Source organism: Hordeum vulgare, chromosome 7H (assembly GCF_904849725.1).
Source record: "Hordeum vulgare subsp. vulgare chromosome 7H, MorexV3_pseudomolecules_assembly, whole genome shotgun sequence".
NCBI lineage: Eukaryota > Viridiplantae > Streptophyta > Magnoliopsida > Poales > Poaceae > Hordeum > Hordeum vulgare.
The window spans coordinates 295312569-295326495 of record NC_058524.1 but is presented as its reverse complement, the minus strand read 5'-3'; positions in this window follow the sequence as shown (position 1 = coordinate 295326495).

The following is a 13927-nucleotide window of genomic DNA, read 5'->3' as shown; positions in this document are numbered from 1 at the left end:
TCATGGGTGTTAATCATATAGTAATGTGGACTGGATTATTGACTCTAGTGCAAGTGCGAGACTGTTGTAAATATGCCCTAGAGGAAATAATAAATTACTGATTATCATATTTCCTTGTTCATGATAATCGTTCCTTATCCCTGCTAGAATTGTATTGATTGGAAACTCAAATACATGTGTGGGACATAGACAACACACTGTCCCTAGTGAACCGCTAATGGCCTAGCACATTCATCAAATATGGTCAAAGTTTCCTAGCCATAGACATGAGTTGTCATTTGATAACGGGATCACATAATTAGGAGAATGATGTGATGGACAAGACCCGTCCTATGAACGTAGCATATTAATGTGTCAGTTTATTGCTATTGTTTTCTACATGTCAAATATCTATTCCTATGACCATGAGATCGTGCAACTCATTGACACCGGATGAGTACCTTATGTGTATCAAACATAGCAACGTAACTAGGTGACTATAAAGGTGCTCTACAGGTATTTTCGAGGGTGTCTGTTGAGTTGGCATGGATCAAGACTAGGATTTGTCACTCGGTATGATGGAGAGGAATCTCTAGGCCCACTCGGTAATACAACATCACAAGAAGCTTGCAAGCAATGTGACTAAAGAGTTAGCCACGGGGCTTGTATTACAGAACGAGTAAAGACACTTTCCGATAACGAGATTGAACTAGGTATGGAGTGGAACGCCCAAGCTGCAGTCCTATCCTTATTTTGGCGTGAGGGCCTTGACAGGCATAGAAACGCATCTCGTTGTTTCGCAATAATGGATATCGTTACAAGTACATGTATTGAAAATATGAGTATAAATAGTTGTCTTACACTCACCACAAGCTACATTAGAGTCACGTCAGTACAATTCATACAATCATCATGAAGAAGAGCAGGGTCCGTCTATGGACGAAAACAAACGATAAAACAACGACATCCATCCTTGCTATCTCAGGCTGCCAGCCTAGAACCCATCTTATATCGATGATGAAGAAGAAGAAGAAACTCCAAATGAACATTCAACTCGCTCGCGTCAAATAACTCTTTAGATGTACCTGCAACTGGTGTTGTAGTAATCAAGACTAGAAAAGCTTAATGGGTGAGGTATGGTTAAGTGGTGAGGCTGCAGCAAGCGACTAAGACATTCATTTGGTAGCAAACTTACTTGTACAAGAATAAAAGAGGGGAGAAGATCTACGCATAGCGGACGTAAACTACTGATGATCAAATGAATGATCCTGAACACCTACTTACATCATACATAACCCCACCGTGTGCTCGACCGGATAAGGGGCTCACGAAGGAGAGAGTCACGGTTACGCACTTAGTTGGCAAGCTTTAATTAAGATTACTTCGAGTTAACAAGAACTGGATGTTAAACAAAGTTTCCACGTTACCACATAACCGCAGGGGTGCTCCAACTAGTCCACCACAAACTACCACACACTGCGACGGAATGACCTCGATCAGGGAAAACCCATGATCTCCTCGGGTTCCTATTCGAAAACCTCAACCTCGAGATAACCCAAAGCATCCTCGGAATCCCTCGTACAAGAGGCTCGAGAAAGGTAAAACCAGTCCAGCAAGGCCGCCCGGCATGTCGACGATCCCGATAGGAACCGCGTATCTCGTTCTCAGGACACGACGGATGAGCAATACATACAGTGGCCGGATAAAAATCCCTCGAGTTGCCCCGGGTGGCCTCGCAAGTGGCAGTGTTTTGGACCAGCACCATCAGCACTATCCCTCCCTGTATTACATTGAGTTACTCCTCGGGTAGCGCTAGCTCCCTATGTTTTCCAGTATTAATAGAATTATTATGTTTGGCAAATATAGTACCAATGTTGGGCCTTGCCAGACGATCTTTATCCCAAAACGAAAATCTAGGGGGTCCCCACAACAACCCCAAGCATGTTAGAAGCGCTCATTTATGGAACATAAAACCGGTAGCCGAAACTAAGGCGACAAAGGTGGAACAAAACACCAGGCTAGAAGGCCAAGCCTTCCACCTTTTACCAAGTATATAGGTGCATTAATTTAAATAGCATTAATATGGTGATATAACAAGGAACCCATGTTATCACATGGAAGCAACTGCACCTGCAACTAGCAACGCTAACACATTGTTAAGCAAGCGGTAACATAGCCAATCAGTGGTTTGGTAGGTTGTAGACAGGTTGAAGGTTTTCATGGCAATCTTGAGAGGCTGATATTTAACAGGTGGTAGGCAACGAGACATAACAAAAGAAGCGAGACAACTAGCATGGCAATGATAGTGATGGTATCTAGGGAAATGATCATCTTGCCTGAGATCCTGCTTGAAAGAAGAACCGGCATAGTCGAACGGATCCTCACATTCTGACACGCTTGTGGAACTCTATTGAGACGAAGCAAACCGGAATCAAGTATCAACACCGATATTCACCACCACACATGCACGACATGATGCAATTCACATATGATGCATGATCAGCTACAGTTATGCAGGATATGGCATGGCAATTCACAGCAATCAAACACTACACATTAAGTGAAGTTCAGTATGCAACGAGTTGCATATTGATGAAACTCCACATATGAATTATTTAGTTCTATCCCGATTAGGTACACGACAATATTCAATGTTGGTTAAACATGGCAAGAGGTGAAGCGTAATTAAGCTACCTATCTAGGCATTTTAAAGGAGTTCGGAAACGACTTATAGCATCTACGAACTGACCTCACACGTTAATTTATAATTTTGCCCAGATCTGAAGTAACACGTTTTAATATTTGTTAAACAGCAAAATAAAGTGGTTCATGTGATTCTACGCGTCGTTCCAATCAATTTACACATAGAGATCATTGCAAACAGAGTTACGGTTCAAAAGATATGATCACCGCAAGATACCATGAATGTAATATGTATGCGAATGACAGCCACAAGCATTCCAAACCAAGAAGCCGGCTACATAATATGAAACTACATGAGATTCTAAGCAAGTTTCATATAACACCCGTTCAAAACGGAGCATCGGCTCAACAATTACAAGTAGAACAAGAAATAGCTACAATCTGCCAAAAACAGCAACATGGCATTTTCTACACCCAAAAACAACAAGCTATATAATTCTAAAATGCACAAACAAGACATGAGGCAGTAGTGTTCAAGATGCACAACAACACCCTACTAAATACAACTAGCATGGAAACATTGATCACAAGGAAAAGAACTCATAAAATGGCATCTCGCACACAGTTTCAGACTTAGTGAAAATAACAGTTTTTGACAGTGCAGTTTTTGACCAGAAGGCATGTTGACAGCAGTAAAACTATATGCTATGGGGCACCGAATGGCATGAACATTTACATCATGCTATAGAATCTTAAGGACTACAAATAACTACATTGCACCAACCCCAAAGGAGTTGTGCATCACTAACAAAGCGCATGGCAAAACAGCAACAGAATATAACAGATTTCAGACTTAGAAATATTTCAGCATCTCCAAATCAGCACTATTTTATAGCATGTTGGCAACAAGCAAACAACACCTAAACATGTATTTCTATAGCAACCAAAAATACCAGGGGCTAGCCTACATATCCAAGAGCATATCTCTAGTTCACAACTAATTCATTTGATGCACGGAATGAATCACGTGAAATAAACAAAAGGGCAACATGGCAAAATATCATGCACGCAAACTTACTCGGAAAGCAAAACTAAATACACAGTTTAATTCTATGGATTTTTCTACCCCAAAAACATATATAACATGTGGGGTTCGAAAAATAAAACTAACGCCACACATATATGCGAGAATATATCCTAAACACGACATAGCAAACTATTGACAACTCCCACATGCAAAAATGCAAGCAACTAGTCCAAAATACATGGCAAAGGGTCACGAACATCGTGAACAATTTATATATGGGATTGAATAATCCGGACGCGCACAAAAATAACTATGGGAATATAACCATAATAGGACAGCACGTAAATCTAGGAAAACGTCAGGTCAAACAACTTCAAATATGCGTGCTACTTGTATAATAATATTCTACGCGGAAATCTACACAAGTTTCATATATAACTCGCTGCGAGCCGAGGCACGCGTAAAAAGTTATCCACTTTTTAAAATTTATGGTAATTCCTGAAATTGCTAAATCGCAGAAAACTTGAAAAGAAAACCTATTCGGGCCTAATCCATTTATCGGGCTCAACAGGGCATGCGCTAAATAATATGCAGCGCCTAGGGCGCGAAAAAGAGGGTGGTAGGGGTCTCACCTTGGTGGGCCTCGGCCCATGGAGTGGGAGGCTGGTTGGAGCTAACTGCTGGGCCTCATGGAGGTCGACGGGAGGCGAGAGCTGGGCCTCGGGCAATTGCTGGGCCGGCCCACCCGACAACTCAGTGGGACGAGCCAGCGCTCGTTGCTCCAATCTTGGTTAGGAGCAGCTCGCGGCGACGACGTGCAGGTCAACGGCGCTGGCGGCTGTCAGGGGAGAGATCTCAGACGCGGGGAGGCAAGGCACCGACGGGCCCTAGGGACGAGGCTCCGGATCTGATGACCTGCGGGGGTCGGAGGCGGGTGCACCGAGCCATGGCGAGGTCCGGCTTGCAAGGCTGGCCGAGATCTGGGCAGATCTGGAACGGAGGCTGACCGCGGTGCTCGGGGCGCCGCAGCAGGCGGGGGAACGCGTGACAGGAGGTCGCCGGAGAGGCCAAGCTCGGCTGTGGCGGGGCGCGGCTGGCCGGCAGCGATAGTGGCGGCGCTAGGCAGCAAGCGGGAGCGAAGCAAGGGCGGCTCAGGGCGGCTGCGGGAGAAGCTCGCGAGCAGCGGCGGCGGGTCCGAGCCCCGTGGGCCTCAGATGGGCTCGGGCGAACCCACGACGACTGGAGGCTGAGGAGAGAGGAGGTGGGTGGAGAGAGAGTGTCTAGGGTTTGCACAAATTCCGAGGTGGGAGGCTAGGCTGCTTGTTTTGGACGAGGAGACACTCTATTTAAAGGCATGAAGGCTAGGGTTAGCAGTTTTTCGCCCCGGTTTCAACCGTGCGATCAAAATCAAATGGTCTCGCACGCGGGGACGGTCTAGGTGGCTGTGAAGAGTGTCTAGGTGGGATGAGAGAGAAATGGTCCGACCGTGACATGCGTTTTAAAATACCGAAAAATGTCCGATGAATAACCGATGACGGTACCACTACGGACGCCCGTTCGGGTATCAAACAGACTCCGATTGCAAGGAGAATTGGCAGGCGGCCTACCTATATTAAAAGTAGACCGCACACCAAGTTTCAACTCAATCCGAGAATATTTTAAACACAATGTGAAAAAACAAGGTTTTAACGATGCCGCGGGCGCGTGCTTGTGTGATCGGACTCAAAACGGTCAACGCAAGAACGGAGAGAACATCAACTAAAAACGGATGCAAGTTTTTGAAAACTGGTGGCAACGGGATGCCGATGCAATGCAGATGATGCGCATGATGCAATGATGAATGCAACAAACAAAATAATAACACGGCAGCAACAGAATAAAAGGGGAATCTTGTGGAGCGTCGGCTCGGGCTATCACAACTCTCCAACACTACAAGAGGATCTCGACCCGATATCCAAGAATGGAAGGGGAATATAAAGAGAAAGAGCAAGAGGTAATACTTAATTGCTTCTTTAACAAATGAGTGAAGCCAATGATCCTTGAAGGTTTGAAAGAGATGAAGAAAGATATGAGAAACAAGCAAGAATTCAATCAAAATTTCGGCAGCACTTCAGTAGGAAAAGGGGGACAAAATTCGATAAGATAGAAAGAACTTGAAAAGATTCACAACAAACTAACTAAATGTAACGAGGGAATAATATGATGTTGAAAAGACAAAATGATAGATTGAAGAGAGCAACATCACAAAGCCTCCATTAGAAATAATAGAAACTAGGTCTTGGCAAGAAAGAACGAAGAAGAAAATGAGAACTACTAGCACAAGAATATTGAGGAACACCTTGATAATGAAGAGATCTTCAGCCGCCTAATAGAAAACTGAACAAGGCACCAGAATAATTTAGACACAAACGAAGAGACAACAATTGAGAAGAATTTGAAAACGAAAGCTGAAAGCTGAGAACGAAAAAAATCTTGTGAAATGATGGCCTTCAGAGGATCAAGAAAGAAAACAACTCAGAAATGCACGGGATAGCAAGAAAGGGATTCTCATGGTTGGGAACAATTCAAGATGATGCCACAAAGCTGAAATGAAGAATCTTCAAGAGAATGGACCAAGATTTGAGAGAAACACTCCTTCGGTCTTCAATGGAGAGAATGATGAGAAGAACACCGCCATGAATTACTGAGACACTCAGGAAATGATTAGAAGAGAAAGGAAAGATCCTGGGAAAGAACCTGTGGGTTGTGGTCCACTTAGAAGAAACCACCGTTGAAAAGTTTTCTAAGCAAGAGATATTGAACCGGTATAAAGAAAAACTTGATGAGGTTGGAAACCTCGAAATGATTGAAAGGGTTGAAAACAAGAAACTTCCGAGATATCTTCAACACGCCGAATAGAACAAAGATGGTTGAATAAACAAGAGAGACTTGAATAAGAATTTCCAACACATAAATCCTTAGAGGAAGAAAAGGATATGATGAACACCTAGAGCTTGAATAGAATCCACCAAGGAAGAAAACAAGAATGAAGAATGATACACACGAAACTCCTGAGAATCTTCACAACAAATCACCGGCTAAGAGAGAAAACAAAAAGATAGTGGAAGCAACAATTAAAAGAAGACACTTGAATGATAATTGAATCACTAAATAAAAAGGGTGGGAGGGTGGGAAGAAAACAAAGACAACTTGGGACAGATGAGACAAACTCCAGAAAGAAATGATATATTGATCTTGCAAAATTGGATAGGATAGAATTCACTTGAAGAGAATCACACCGGTTGAAAGGAATTGACATGACGACTACAGCTTAAAAGAATTGATCAGACAATTTGATTGAGCAAAAGAATTAGCACTCTCATAAAAATATGAGAATGCCACTTAGGAAAGATATGAAATCACCATTTGACGTTGAAGCAACTTGAACTACCACACTCAAGCAAAACAAAGGATGAAGCTTACGAAATAGGCCAGAATAAATTCATGACAGAGGTTTCATCCGATATTTCCATGGATAGGATCGCACGAGCTCGATCCTATAGTAAACATCATGTACAAGGCAGTGCACACAAATTACGAAGCATCCCCGAGTCATAGCAAGCTACAAGGACTCTTTAAGACATAACGAGAACCGTTGTAAGACAACCGTGAACAAATGAATCCACTAGATGTCCAACCCCAACCTCATATCATGCATCCGTTGGAAGATTGTCCTATAAGGAACTACTTGTATTCCCACCTAAGAACTCCCGAAATTTCTTGTCATGCAATCTGGTCCACGGATACAAGGAGTAATATATCACTCAACTCCTATACTAACCCGTCTAGTCTATCACATCCATCATCACATAACCAGAATCTCGGAACTTCATCTATCTTAGACCCTCGTAATCACAACGATACTTAGTGTGGCGATACATCCAGACCTATCTGCACCAATACTGGTGAAGCCGGACTCCTCTCGCCACTACTAGTATTGAAGCAATTTCGAACATCCTTCATCCTGAGATACTAAGAAATCTGAATGATAGCGATATGCTCAAGAATCCCCTGGAGCTCAACTCCCGAGAAGAAATCAAGTGAGACAGGAGGCACCAAGACAGAACTCCGTCACATCGACATCATATAGATTCCAAAATATCCGCGTGATCCTATAAAATTTTGACTGAGAAGAGGAGTAGAATTAAAACTATTACGTCAAGAATCCTCACCAGAGCATAGAAGAGGAGAAAAAAGAATCCTACTCTCCGATATATAACTAGACTCAAGGCAGTTTTTCACTAGACTCGACTCGGCCAAGTTCGATCAATCAAGGGGGCTCGTAGGTCGGTACTGCTCTGATACCAACTTGTAACACCCAAGATGCAATCCTATCCTTGCGTGAGGGCCATGACAGGGATAGAAACGCATCTCGTCGTTCTGCAAGAATGGATATCGTTACAAGTACATGTATTGAAAAGATGAGTATAAAGAGTTGGCTTACGCTCGCCACAAGCTACATCAGAGTCACGTTAGTACAATACATACAATCATCATGAAGAAGAGCAGGGTCCGTCTACGGACGAAAACAAACGACAAAAGAACGACGTCCAGCCTTGCTATCCTAGGCTGCCGGCCTGGAAACCATCCTAGATCGATGAAGAAGAAGAAGAAACTCCAAATGAACATTCAATGTGCTCGCGTCAAATAACTCTTTACATGTACCTGCAACTGGTGTTGTAGTAATCTATGAGCCACAGGGACTCAGCAATGTCATTTCCAAAGGTATCAAGACTAGCAAAGCTTAATGGCTGAGGTATGGTTAAGTGGTGAGGCTGTAGCAATCGACTAAGCATTTATTTGGCAGCTAACTTATGAGTACAAGAATAAAAGAGGGGGGAAGATCTATGCATAGCAGACGTAAACTATAGATGATCAAATGAATGATCCTGTACACCTACTTACGTCAGACATAACCCCACCGTGTCCTCGATAGGAGAAGGGGCTTACGAAAGAGATAGTCACGGTTACACACTCAGTTGGCAAGTTTTAGTTAAGCTTACTTCAAGTTATCTGGAACCGGATGTTAAACAAAGTTTCCACATTGCCACATAACTGCGGGCACGGCGTTTTGAAAGATTTAACCCTGCAGGGGTGCTCCAACTAGTCCATCTCAAACTACCACACGCTGCGACGGAATGACCTCGATCAGGGAAAACCCGTGATCTCCTCAGGTTCCTATTGGAAAACCTCAACCTCGAGACAACCCAAAGAGTCCTCGGAATCCCTCGCACAAGACGCTCGAGAAAGGTAAAACAAGTCCAGCAAGGCCGCCCAGCGTGTCGATGATCCCGGAAGGAGCCGCGTATCTCGTTCTCAGGACACGACGGATGAGCAATATATACATAGGGTGGCCAGATAGAAATCCCTCGAGTTGCCCCGGGTGGGCCCGCAAGTTGCTCTGTTTTGGACCAGCAATATCAACACTGGCCCTCCCTGTATTATGTTGAATTACTCCTCGGGTAGTGCTAACACCCTAGGTTTTTCTAGTATTAACAGAATTATTATGTTGGGCAAATATAGTACCAATGTTGGGCCTTGACAGACGAGCTTTATCCCGAAACGAGAATCTAGGGGGCCCCAAAACAACCCCAAGCATGTTAGGAGCACTCATTTGTGGGACATAACACCGGTAGAAGAAACAAAGGCGACAAAGGTGGAACAAAACACCAGGCTAGAAGGCCAAGCCTTCCACCTTTTACCAAGTATATAGGTGCATTAATTTAAATAGCGTTAATATGGTGATATAAAAAGGAACCCATGTTAGCACATGGAATCAACTACACCTGCAACTAGCAACGCTAACTCATGGTTAAGCAAGCGCTAACATAGCCAATCACAGGTTTGCTAGGTTATAGACAGGTTGAAGGTTTTCAAGGAAATGTTGAGAGGCTGATATTTAACAGGTGGTAGGTGCTGCGGCAACAAAAGTCCTTCCGAGGCGCTTAGGAATTCTTCTTGTTACTTCTCTGGTTTGTCGGTTTTTCCTTGAAGAGGAAAGGGTGATGCAGCACAGGAGCAGTAAGTATTTCCCTCAATTTGAGAACCATGGTATCGATCCAGAAAGAGGGCCTCGTCAAGTCCAGAGTACCTGCGCAAACACAAACAAGCTTGCACCCAACGCTTCAAAGGGGTTGTGAATCGCTTCAAGATTGTTTGCAAAGTGAGATCTGAAGGCGGAAAGTGCAACGAAGTAAAAACTCTAAGGCTGAAAATATGGTGTGGAGTAGACCTTGGGGCCATGGTGTTCACTAGAGGCTTCTCTCAAAATAGCTAATATCACGGTGGGTCCACAAGTTACTCTCGAGCAATTGATAGAACCGCGCAAAGTCATGACGATATATAAGGCAATGATCATACATATAGGCATCACGTCCGAGACAAGTAGACCGATACTTTCTGTATCTACTACTATTACTCCACACATAGACCGTTATCCAGCATGCATCTAGTGTATTGAGTTCATGACGAACAAAGTAACGCCTTAAGCAAGATGACATGATGTAGAGGGATAATCTCAAACCAATGATGCAAACCCCATCTTTTTACCCTTGATGGCAACAACACGATGTGTGCCTCGCTACCCCTTCTATCACTGGGTGAGGTCACTGCACGGTATGAACCCAAAACCAAGAACTTCTCCCATTGCAAGAATCATAGATCTAGTTGGCCAGAAAAAACCCACAACTCAAAGAGAATTACAAGGATATGTAATCATGCATAAGAGAGATCAAAAGAAACTCAAATAAGATTCATAGATAATCTGATCATAAATCCACAATTCATTGGATCTCGACAAACACACCGCAAAAGAAGATTACATCGGATAGATCTCCATGAAGATCATGGAGAACTTTGCATTTAAGATCCAAGAGAGAGAAGAAGCCATCTAGTTACTAGCTACGGACCCGTAGCTCTATGGTGAACTACTCACGCATCATCGGAGAGGTCATGGTGTTGATGAAGAAGCGCTCTGTGACCGAATCAGCCCTCCGGCAGGGCACCAGGACGTCCCCCAGATGGGATTTTGCGGAGACAGAAGCTTGTGGTGGCAGAAAAGTGATTGCGATGATTTCCCGATTTTTTTGGGATTTTTAGGGAATTTATAGGCGCAACCCCTAGGTCAGGGGACGCTTAGGGGGGCCACAAGCCTGGATGGCGCGGCCTCCCCCTGGCCGCGGGGTGGGGGCTTGTGGGGGCCCTGGGGCTCCCCTTCCTTGTCTCCCAACCTCCCCGATCTTCTTCCGTTCCAGAAAAAATATTTTCGGGGATTTTCTTCTGTTGGACTCCGTTTCAAAATCTCCTCTGAAAGGGGTCAAAAACATGGAAAAACAGGAATTGGTACTTGGCACTGAGTTAATAAGTTAGTCCCAAAAAATATATAAAAGGCATGCAAAACATCCAAAGTTTGACAAGATAATAGCATGGAACCACCGAAAATTATAGATACGTTGGAGACGTATCAGTAGGCAACGAGACATAACGAAAGAAGCGAGACAACTTGCATGGCAATGATAGTAAAGGTATCTAGGGAAATGATCATCTTGCTTGAGATCCCGCTTGAAAGAAGAACGACTCCGTGAAGCAGACGAACCGAGGTAGACGAATGGATCCTCACATTCCGACATGCTTGCCGAACTCTATTGAGATGAAGCAAACCAGAAACAAGTAGCAACACCAATATTCACCACGGCACATGCACGACATGGCGCAATTCACATATGATGCATGATCAGTTACAGTTATGCAGGATATGGCATGGGCATTCACAACAATCAAACACTACACATTAAGTGAAGTTCAGTAAGCAACGAGTTGCATATTGATGAAACTCCACATACGATTTATTTTGTCCTATCCCGATTAGGTACACGACAACATTAAATGTTGTTAAACATGGCAAGAGGTGAAACGTAATTAAGCTACCTATATAGGCATTTTAAATGAGGTCAGAAACGACTTATAACATCTTTGAACTGACCTCATACGTTAATTTATAATTTTTCCCAGATCTAAATTAACACGTTTTAACATTTGTTAAACAGCAAAATAATGTGGATCATGTGATTCTACGCGTCGTACCAATCAATTTACACATAGAGATCAGTGCAAACGGAGTTACGGTTCAAAAGATGTGATCACCGCAAGATATGATGCCATGAATGCAATATGTATGCGAATGACAGCCAGAATCATTCCAAACCAAGTAGGAGGCAACATAATATGAAACTACATGATATTCTAAGCAAGTTTCATATAAGACACGTTCAAAACGGAGCAACGACTCAATAATTACAAGCAAAACAAGAAATAGCTACAATCTGCCAAAAACAACAACATGACGTTTTCTACACCACAAAACAACAATCTACATAATTCTAAAATGCACAAACAAGACATGAGGCAGTAGTGGTCAAGATGCATAACAACACCCTACTACATACAACTAGCATGGAAACATTGATCACAAGGAAAAGAACTCATAAAATGGCATTTCACACAAAGTTTCAGACTTAGTGAAAATAATAGTTTTTGATTAGAAGGCATATTGACAACAGTAAAACTATATTCTATGGGGCACCGAATGGCATGAACATTTAAAGAATACTAGATAATCTTAAGGACTATAGATAACTACAATGCACCAAACCCAAAGGAGTTGTGGATCACTAGCAAAGCGCATGGCAAGACAACAACAAAATATAACAGATTTCAGACTTTCTATAGCAACCAAAAATACAAGGGGCTAGCCTAAATATCCAAGAGCATATCTCTAGTTCACAACAAATTCATTTCATGCACTGAACAAATCACACAAATAAACAAAAGGGCGACCTGGCAAATATAATGCACACAAACTTACTCGGAAGGCAAAACTAAATACACAGTTAAATTGTATGGATTTTTCTACCCCGAAAACATATATAATATGTGGGGTTCGAAAAATAAAAGTAACGTCACATATATATGCGAGAATATGTCCTAAACACGACATAACAAACTATTGACAGCTCCTACATGCAAAAGTGCAATCGACTACTCCAAAGTACATGGCAAAGGGTCACGAACATCGTGAACATTTTATCTATGGGAATGAACAATCCGGACGCGCACAAAAATAACTTACGGGAATATAACCCTAATAGTACAGCACATAAATCTATGCAAACGTCATGTCAAACCACTCCAAATATGCATGCAAGTTGTAAAATAATATTCTACGCGAAAATCTACACAAGTTTCATATATAACTTGCTGCAATCCAAGGCACGGGTAAAAACTTAGCGACGTTTTAAAATATATGCTAATTCCTGAAATTCATAAATCACAGAAAACTTGAAAAGAAAACCTATTCGGGCCTAATCCATTTATTGGGCTCAACAGGCCATGCGCTAAATAATATGTAACGCCTAGGGTGTGAAATAGAGCGCGGTAGGGGTCACACCTTGGTAGGCCTCGGCCCATGGCGTGGGAGGCTGGTTGGAGCTTGCTGTTATGCCTAACGGAGGCCAACGGGAGGCGTGACCTGGGCCTCGAGCAAGTGTTGAACCGGCCCACGCGAGAGCCGAGCGGGGTGAGCTAGCGCCCGCGGTCCCGATGTCGATCAGGAGCAGATAGCGGCGACAACGTGCATGTCAACGCCGCCGGCGCCTGTCAGGGTTGAGATCTCAGACACGGGGAGGCAAGGCTCCGGCAGCCCCTAGGGGCGAGGCTCCGGATGTTTTGACGTGCGGGGGTCGGAGGCGGCTACACCAAGCCATGGCGAGGTCCGGCTGGCGAGGCTGGCCGAGATCTCGTGGGATCTGGCAGGGATGTCGGCAACAGTGCTCAGACCGGCGCAGCAGGCGGGGGAGCGCGCGACAGGAGGTCGCCGAAGAGGCGGAGCTCAGTTGCGGCGGGGCGCGGCTGGCTGGCAGTGAGAGCGGCGGCGCTAGGCAGCAAGCAGGAGCGAGGCATGGGCGGCTCGGGGCGGCTGCGGGAGATGCTCACGAGCGGCGGCGACGGGTCCGGGAACCGTGGGCCTCAGATAGGCTCAGGTGGCCCCGCGGCGGCTAGAGGCTGAGGAGAAAGGAGATGGGGGGACAGAGAGTGGTTAGGGTTTACGTGAATCCCGAGGTGGGAGGCTAGGCTGCCTGTTTCATATGAGGAGACAATCTATTTAAAGGCATGGAGGCTAGGGTTAGCAGTTTTTCGTCCCGGTTTCAACCGTGCGATCAAAATTGAATAGTCTCACATGCG